Source organism: Aplidium turbinatum, chromosome 18 (genome assembly GCF_918807975.1).
Source record: "Aplidium turbinatum chromosome 18, kaAplTurb1.1, whole genome shotgun sequence".
NCBI lineage: Eukaryota > Metazoa > Chordata > Ascidiacea > Aplousobranchia > Polyclinidae > Aplidium > Aplidium turbinatum.
The window spans coordinates 13,748,082-13,757,755 of NC_137489.1; positions in this window are offsets into that span (position 1 = coordinate 13,748,082).

Sequence of the window (9,674 nt, forward strand, 5' to 3'; positions counted from 1 at the left end):
GTAGCGAATTTTAATAAACTATAGCAAAAATAATTCTGAAAGTAGCAAGTATATGTAAGAGAAATATTGATTATTATGCATTTTAAAGATTAAATTTAAAAAAGGCCAAATTTAAGGCCAAATCTAGAAAAAGGCCAAACGTATAATTTCTAAGGCCAAACGGCTTTAAAAAAAGCCAAATTCGAGAAATTTGGCCTTAAAAAGGCCAATCTGGTAACCCTGCTCAAAACAATATGCTGTATCATATATATCATATATATCATATATATATACAGGGTCATCAATAATTAATGTTACAACTTCACAGGCTTAGAAATTCGTTTTTGTTGACGGCGGACAAACGTGTCCGGTCTGAGCAGCCATCTTGGCGGACAAAATAAGTCTCATGGCAGACACACCAGTTTTAACGTCGATCGTCATACTTAATCACTTTATCTTGATAAGTCTTCGCCATTTGAGAACCATAGTTACGGTTTAGGTTTTTTTAAATTTTAGCGAAGTCACTCTGAAAGGCTTTCATCAAACCAACGAAGTGCGCTTGAAGAGTCAAAGCGCCGTGTAGCTGCTAAATATGATGATGATGATGATAATATGTTTGTCAAAATTTTGAATTCTATGGACTTTGTGTCTGATGCAAATAAATAATAAAAAAATAATACGCCGCATAACTGATTAACTTCCATCTCCGAGGTCGTATGGCTTCTTGCGTCACAATGCTCTGGGCACGTTGGAAAACTTCTACACTAACGCTATTTTCTGCTGTGCAAAGCTTCACTAGGCTTTTTTCTTTAAGTTTATTTTTGTGTCATGTGAGCGAAAATGACAAAAAGAATAAACAAAACATTAGAAAAAGCGCAATTATTTTTTGCTCTCTCAGTGATGCGGTTGCCTCTACAACATAGTATCAGTACATGTATTCCACGAGATCATGGCAGGCTCGGGGTTATAATCAGCGCAGTCAGGGCCATCCAGGCATATGCGCATGGGAGCTTCAATAGTATCGATCTTCAAAGACGTGCGCCAATCTCCACGCCATCATTGCTTGTCGTTAAGATACGTAATACCGAGATCTACTTTGTGTCTTCTCTCCAGACTGGCTAATTAAGGGAAAAGCGTAAATGCGCGCTCTTGCTTAGCGATAAAATATGCGATTTCAAACAACCTCTTAATTTTGATTATTTTCATTGTCACTCATATTGTCGAGGGCCTTGATGATCGGAAATTGATGGCTTGGAGTATTGTCGGCCAGATACGCTGAAGTTGCAGCCATAGGAGGTAACTATGTGTTGTGATCTTTGAAAGAGCTAATCCTTACATTCGTTGTTCCTTTAATATATGCGTCTATCACCACTAAATTTCCTAGTAGCAAGTTCATCGCCTTCATTCTCACTTTCAGAATTTTCCCTGGGCTTTTTCTTTCTTACTGTAATACCAAAACTTAAGTTTTGCTGCATCTTGCTGTAGTAGCCTACTCGTACATCTAACTTTGTAACCAACCTTGCCTTATCAACATTACTCGAAGATCAAAGCCAGTTGGTCGGGAGGGGTGCAACCTAGTTTGCACCCTGAACAGTTTGTATCCTCAGTTCGTACTCTGAAAAGATCAAGAAAAAAACTAAAAAAAGCCGAAGTCGCTGATTGCAGTTTCTGCAAACATTTTAAAATTATCCCCCTGAAAAGATCGAGAGAAAAACGCAGTTTCCGCAAACAAACAAACTGAAAAGATCGAAAGAAAAAAATAGAACAAAGCCGAAGTCGCTGATCGCAGTTTCCGTTTTTCCGCAGTTTACACAAACATTTTAAAATTTTCGGTAATGATCCTAAGAGTTTGCCGAAGTCGCTGATCGCAGTTTCCGCAAACATTTTAAAAGGGTTAGGGTTAGGAAAAGATCGAAAAGAAAAAATTAAAAATAGCCGAAGTCGCTGATCGGAGTTTCCGCAAACAAACAAACTGAAAAAACAGAGAAAAAAATACAACCGTTTTTCCGCAGTTTCCGCAAACATTTTAAAATTTCCAGTAATGATCCTAAGAATTTTTGTTTGTTTGCGGAAACTGCGATCAGCAACTTCAGCTTTTTTAATTTTTTCTCTTGATCTTCACAGGGTACGAACTAGGTTGCATCCGGTCTGGAGAACTTTAAAAAAACACAAAGAAACTGGAAATGTCAAAAATCAACCTGGCCAAGGTCGCTCTCGAAGCGCCAGAACTTCAAATTTGATAAAAGCAACCAGAGAAAAGGTGCGAAGAAATCCAAGAGATCCATTCAAAAACTCGCAAAGGAGGCAAACGTGGCCTATGGGGGTGCAACCTAATTCATACCATGAACAATTTGTACAGTCAGTTCGTACCTTGAAAAGATCGTAGAAAAAATTAAAAAAAGCGGAAGTTGCTGATCGCAGTTTCCGCAAACATTTTAAAAGGGTTAGGGTATCGGATTCAGAGAATCGGTTAGGTATCCTTTTCCTTTTGGCATCCGTTTCCTTTTGTTGGTTTTATTCCCGTGAACTGTTGGTAACTTTATTATTGCTGTTGTTTTCCGACAAAGAAAAATAATTTGAATTGTATCGGTATCCGCAAACAAACAAACTGAAAAGATCGAGAGAAAAAAATAGAACATCGCTGATCGCAGTTTCCGTTTTTCCGCAGTTTCCGCAAACATTTTATAATTTCCGATAATGATCCTAAAAGTTTGCGAAGTCGCTGATCGCAGTTTCCGTAAACATTTTAAAAGGAGGGTTAGGGTTGATCGGAGTTTCCGCAAACATTTTAAAAAGGTTAAGGAGTTTCCGCAAACAAACAAACTGAAAAGATCGAAAGAAAAATGTTGAACAAAACCAAAGTCGCTGATCGCAGTTTCCGTTTTTCCGCAGTTTACACAAACATTTTAAAATTTCCGGTAATGATCCTAAGAGTTTGCCGAAGTCGCTGATTGCAGTTTCCGCAAACATTTTAAAAGGGTTAAGGTTGATCGGAGTTTCCGCAAACATTTTAAAATTTCTGGTAATGATCCTAAGAGTTTTGGTTTGTTTGCGGAAAATTTTAAACAGTTTGCGGAAACTGCGATCAGCGACTTCGGATTTATTTAATTTTCTCTCTCGATCTTTTCAAGGTACGAACTGACGATACGAATTATTTATGGTACGAATTACCGTAGGTTGCATCCGCCTATGGAACCATGTTCACAGTTTTCAAGAAGGATTTGAAGATGAACCCATTCAAACACATGAAAAAAACAGTTGCTAATTATGCCAATACCATTGAGAAACGTCTCTCCAGAGCCATAATTTTGCTCTCACACATTAAAGGAGGTACGCTGCCAAACCTTGCGTTCAGCAATGAATAGAAAGTCAAGGTCTCAAGCTAGGGACTTTCCCTAGAAAATCCCTATCTCAAGCATTACCTTATCTTTATTAATTTATCTATAAAAAAAAATTGGAGCTGGTATACAAGTCCCCCCCTCCCCCTGACAACTCATGACAAACAGGAATTGACCAAAACATGTGGGTTGAAGTGTGTGAACACTAAAGCAAAGGTAAAGTAGTTTCACCCTATATGTTTGGTTGAGTCCTGTGTTTGTCCGGAACCCGTCAATCGCCTCAAAAGTGCAATGCGTGTAGATAGTTTTTTGCGCATTGACTCCAAGTGTCGGTGGTAGCTTACGTGAGTGACCTGTCCAGGATTATGCCAAGATAAGTACGGTAGGTTCGGCACAGTAAGGCAGGCGTTCCCCATCAATTTTAATGTTTCTCCCACGCTGTGCCTTTCGGTTGTTAAGGTCGAAGGCCGTCGACACTATGTTTGCCTTGCTGAGCTGTATAGCTTCCATTTCTGGAGGTATGCTAATAGTGTTTGCATGTCTGAAGTTCCTCTCCACTGATTGCCAATTTCCCGCAGTGCCAGGTCATCTGCGTAAGCATATTTGCTGGAGATGGTGGGGGAAAAGTCGTAGGCTAGGTGTAGCCTAAGTCGTAGCCAGAGGTGGGCAGTAGCGCGCTACTTTTGTAGCGCGCTACTAGCGGCGCTACTTTTTCGGTAAAAGTAGCGGTAGCGGCGCTACTTTTTAGTTGGAGTAGCGGCTGCAGTAGCGGCGCTATTTTTTTTCCAATGTAGCGGTAGCGGGAGAGGCGCTACTTTTTTTCAGTCGCACTCGCACTCCCGCTACCCGCTACTTTTTAATTTAAAGTGAAAATAATACTCGTTTTTTTGTTCGTAATAATAATACTCGTAGTCTTGCTTCCAACCATCATAATTTGCGCGAAGAAGTTGACCGAGATCAGTGATCTTGTGACCTGTGAGGAATTGCGAGTGAAAGTCCTTGAAGGAGTGAAGAAACGTTTCAGTAAGTGCTTCAACGACATGAAGTGCGTTATGGCATCATGTCTTCATCCTTCCTTCAAGACGTCGTGGCTACAATTTCTGCACTACGTTTCCACGGATGATGCTGACGCACTGCGAGAAAAAGTCAAGACGGATTTAATTCGACTGTTGCGAGAGACATCAAGCCAGGTTGAAACCGAGAAGAGTGACACCAACACCAGTCACGAATCCGAAGATGAATTTTTTGGTGTGTTGGCGCTATCCCGTGAAACGTCGTTGCAGAAGGAAACAGCAATCGTTGACACCTTTTTTTCGGACAGGAGCAAGTCCATGAACTTCTCGAATACCGATTTGAAACGTCTCTTCATTAAGTACAACACCCCCATTCCTTCCAGTGCTGCGGTGGAGAGACTTTTCTCTGTTGGAAAGGATGTGCTCAAGCCAAAGCGGGCAGGACTTAGTGACACCCATTTTGAAATGCTCGTGTTTATGAAAGATGTGTTATTGCTTTGAAATGCTCCTGTTTCTGAAAGACAATAAATTTCCCTTATGTGTTTTCTATAACGACGTTAAAATGACAGTATAAACGATTGATAGCATTCGTTGTAAACGACTAATAGCATTCGTTTACACTGTCATTTTTTCGTCACTAGGGACTTGAACAGTGTTTCCTAGTGTCATTTTAGACAAAAGTAGCGGTAGAAGTAGCGGTAGCGCGCGCTACTTTGGTCCGAGTAGCGGTAGCGGGTAGCGCGCTACTTTTGTAAATTGGTAGCGGGTAGCGGTAGCGCGCGCTATTTTGGTCCAAGTAGCGGTAGCGGGTAGCGCGCTACTTTAAAAGTAGCGGGTGCCCACCTCTGGTCGTAGCCTACTCGTACCTAAATGTTGAACAGGAGAGGAGCCAAGACTGAGCCCTGTGGGACGCCATTTTTAAGTCAACTTAGTCTGCTTCGACGACCGCTACAGGTTGTTAGGGTAAAACTGCAGTTTTGCACAAGTTCCATCATCATATGGATCATGTGTCTGTCAGGGAGTTTCTTAAGTCTCAAAGAAGTTTCTTAACCAAGACTTTAAGGAGGCAGCAGCATGGAGTATCAACTCGGGCATAGGTGGTCAGGGCTCGAGGCTTTACCTGGCGATGTGCTGGAGGACGGTGGAAAAATTCCTCCTGGTTAAACTCACCCGAGATGTTGACCCCGTCTTGGGTTGTTACCCTCCAGAGGTCCGTTATTTCTTGTAAGACGGATTTGTCTAATTCACGGTCTCTTGATTTGTATTTGCTGTTCTCCACGAGTCGTAAGGCGATGGAATATGCTGAAACGGGACATTGTTGACGAGAGGCACGTGATCTGCTGCCAGTAAGGTTGTTCAATGTAGGCTACTCCATGCTATGCGGCTGGAGTGCGTGAAGTCGACCGATTCAACAGCTTCTGTCCATCCTTCCTCTTTGAGTCCAGCCTTGCCAACAGGGCTGTAGCTGAGCTCTTGGTGTCGTTACCCTGCCCCTCAGGGGGGCGTGGAAAAAGTCGGAGTAGAGGCTTTCGCACTTTCAGTATCCCAACACGCATGCAGTTCTTTCGTCGCCGCGCGGGATAGAGTGTTTTGTCGCTGATGTTATTGCATCTCAAAAATCCTTGTACCGGTAGGCTTCTTCCACGTTGTTGGTGTGTAGGGATGGGAGATATTTCGACCTACTGTGTGGCTTCGTTGGTGAGGATCGAGGCTATAATAGCCTACATCCAGCTAGCCATTCTGATGTTCCATCGCTTAACAGGCTTGCTCGGGACAAGCATTGTGAGCGTTATGGAGCCGTGATGAGCGAGGATCGATGTTGGGACTGGGGACTTCTCTAACACACGTCTGTCCGGTTGGTAATTATCGGGGTCATCACACGCGAAAGCCAGATCGGGGTTTGCACCAGTGTTCACGCTTAGGCTACAGAGAAGAAGCTCGCAGCACCCTTGGGATCGTGTAGTAGGGTGAGGTTGTTATTGGCTGACCATAAGGCCAGGCTTTCTCCGTCGGTGTTAGTGGTTTTGTAGCCCCACTCAACGTGGTGGAAATTAAAATCGCCTCCATAGAGGCTGGGTTGGTAAAACACTGGATGGCTGTTGGTGTTACGCGTGAGGGTGGTGGCTTATTGGCATTGATGATGTGATAGGCTTGTAACAGATGTGATAAGAGCAGATGTCATTGTGACAGAAGTGGTTAAGCTAACATTCTGTATACATAGATCAAGCACTACAGTTGCTTCTCAAAAGGTCTTCTTTATTGATTACGCAGCATTTGTGTCGATGTTCCCAGATATCCAGGACAAAAGCACAAGACGCCAAGTTGTGTCAATTTGAAAAGGAAGGAAAAAGAGAAAGAACGAATCTTGCCATGCTAGTCTTTTTTATAAGCGAAAGTATTCATCCGCCTGAGTGCTGCCAGGCCCAATGCTAATGAATTAATAAAACTTGAAACAGTTGAATTATGAAAACGCTGGACTGCCGAATATTGGCTAGTGACGAATATAAGACAGCAGTCGGTACATACGTTGGCCCCAGTCAGAACGACATTGAAACGTAGGAGAGATGTCGTGAATGACGAAAACAAATTAAGTTATGATTGAGGGTTAGAAACTGAAATTGAATACTGGGGCGCAACTGTAAAATTAGCCATGAGAGAAAAATATTTACAAGCGTTTTTAGAGGAAAATTAAGCATATATACAAACAGGTAAGCGTCCATGGCTGTCAGGCCCGCAACCAGCAAATATTTTCGGGGGGGGGCATTTAATTTTTATCAAAGAACAAACATTAAAATGATGCATTGTGACATTTTTATGTTAATATCCACGCCCATTGATAGAGTATGTGGCACTACCATGTTACGGTTCAGTGGTCATAACTTATGTCAATCACGTTTTTGTTTAGTACAGCATTAAAGGAAACTAGCCTTTGTAACCTTTTCTCATTTAGCTATTGGTCACAGCGGTAAACCATAATCTCTTCGTGGGAAAATTGTAACATAAAGTTCCCGGATCCGTTCGTCTGCATGTAATGACCGAAAAAGAAACACTCCTCGAAACGTCTATTCAAAAAGTGTATTCCTGTAAAATTAGCCCGCGGCTATCGAAAATGGAACGCAACACCGTACGCCTCTAAAACTGTCACTACAGAACAGATTACTTGGATAAAAGACGGAAAATTTGTCCAGCTAGCAAGCACCAAGCAAACAGTTAAATATGCGACTGACTTCCAACAAACAATTTTACGAATGACTAGAATAATTTGCGATATCTCAAATGCACGTAGACAGTAACTGTGACGCAATAATGAAAGACATTGTCACGCAATTCAAACCGTTGTTCAAAGGTAGTGATGCAATATTTCATCAGGTCTTACGACCGATGGTGCAATATTTGGACATTTTCTAGCAATTTCCATGACGTAAGATGCCAGCTAGGTTAAGTAGACCATAACGGTTTTTATATGACGTTTGATTAGGTGAAAATTGTCGGGAACAGCTATGACTACCCAAGGAAGAAAATTACGATAATACAGTAATGTGTTCAGTCGATTACAAATAAAATACAACATCTGTAGGCTACAAACTGCATTGGCACCCACGACTGGGGTCATAAATTAATCAATAACATATATATTTACATCAACATAAACAAACAGATACATATGAATAAACTTATAAACTCAACATGGTAATTACAAATTACAATCCTGGAACATTTTGTTGGCTCAACAAGTTTTATGTTTGTAGGCCCAAAGAAGTTGACTTTGCAAATGCAAAATGACATTTTAATTTAGAGCATAATTTCTAACTTTCTACTTGATTTGGCAAGTTCGTTTAACAGTATAACACCAATTCCGCGCTTGGAATTTGAGTACTGGTACGATGGATTTGCATGAAAGCTAGTCCAGAAAGCCTGTCCTGCCCCATAGTGCTTCTAAGATAACTTTTCAAGCGTCGTAAGCAACTAAATGTTCTTTCTGCAGAAGCAGTTGTGACTGGAAGTGTAGCCAAAATTATCAAGAGTTTGTAAATGTTTGGATAAAACTCTTTTTGGGATTCTATTGCTGACACCGCATCAATCACACTTGCTGGCCTTTCACTTTCAAGAATTCGTTCCCACTTAATTTTCCACCTGGCAAGTTCATCTATCATGGCTTCGCAGTCAATGTCTCCTTTGTAAAATTGTACTGTATTGTCAATGTCACTATACCTCGTTGAAGCGACATTTCTAGGCACAATGGGTTGAATTTGGGCAGCTGTTTTAAAATGCTCATGGAATCTTCCTTGCAGTTCTTGTAGAAGGCCATCTACATACGGTATGTATACAGATTGACGATAGAAATCCCGAATCATTTGTCTCGTAGTTTGCTCTCATTGATTGGCGACCAGCTTTCGTAGGTATTGTTATTGCATCTAGAGACAGCTCTTGGGCCTTAGAATATATTGTTTTGAAATCAGCAACTGTATTTTCTCTGCAATTAAATACAACTGCTTAAACCTCCTGCGTAGCCTACTTTCGGTTTCGATAGTCTACACTCTACAGTATGGCTGTACGTGTACGACGTACGTCTATTCATAGTACATTTTATACTGCATAGAACGCTTAAAATTTTTTCAAAAAATTTCGGGGGGGGCAAATGCCGACAATGCCCCCCCTGGTTGCGGGCTTGATGGCTGTCCATGTCCTGCCTCCGAAGAGATAGGACCTGACACCCATGGAAGCAAACCAGAAAGGTAAAAAAAATGTATGTAGCCTAACAGTGCGCGCGCGGTTGTGCGAGACAAAGATGTCCGAGAGTCATACTATTAGTTCGAGTATTTTGATGAAGGAGGACGAGACGACAGTTGATGTGGAAGTTCGATGATATATGATGAGCACGACAGCGTGATAAGCACTTCAGTTAGTAGTCCATTGATGGATGACGAGCACGACAGCTGTTGAGTTGTGAGTCTGTTGATATGGGATGCATATGATAGGAAAGAGTCCAGCTTGTATAGTTGCAAGCTGTGCTTCTGACGCATAGAAGGCTTGAATGATGAACGATGCAGCAATTGCATGTCAAAAGTGGCGCAAATAGCGGCACTGGTTTGGTTGACGTCGCGGTGTGCTTCTGACGTGAAGGCTTGAAACGTCGCGGTGTGCTTCTGACGCAGAGAAGGCTTGAAAAATGATGAATGATGCAGCAATCACACGTTGAAGGTGTGTCGCAGGGAATAGCGACATATATGGGGTTGACCATATTGGTTGCGTCGCCGGCTGTAAATAGCCGTAGGCCTATTGAAATCATGTCCGTGGAGGCATCTCGTGGTTGAGGCATCTCATGTTGAGGTATGTGATGAGG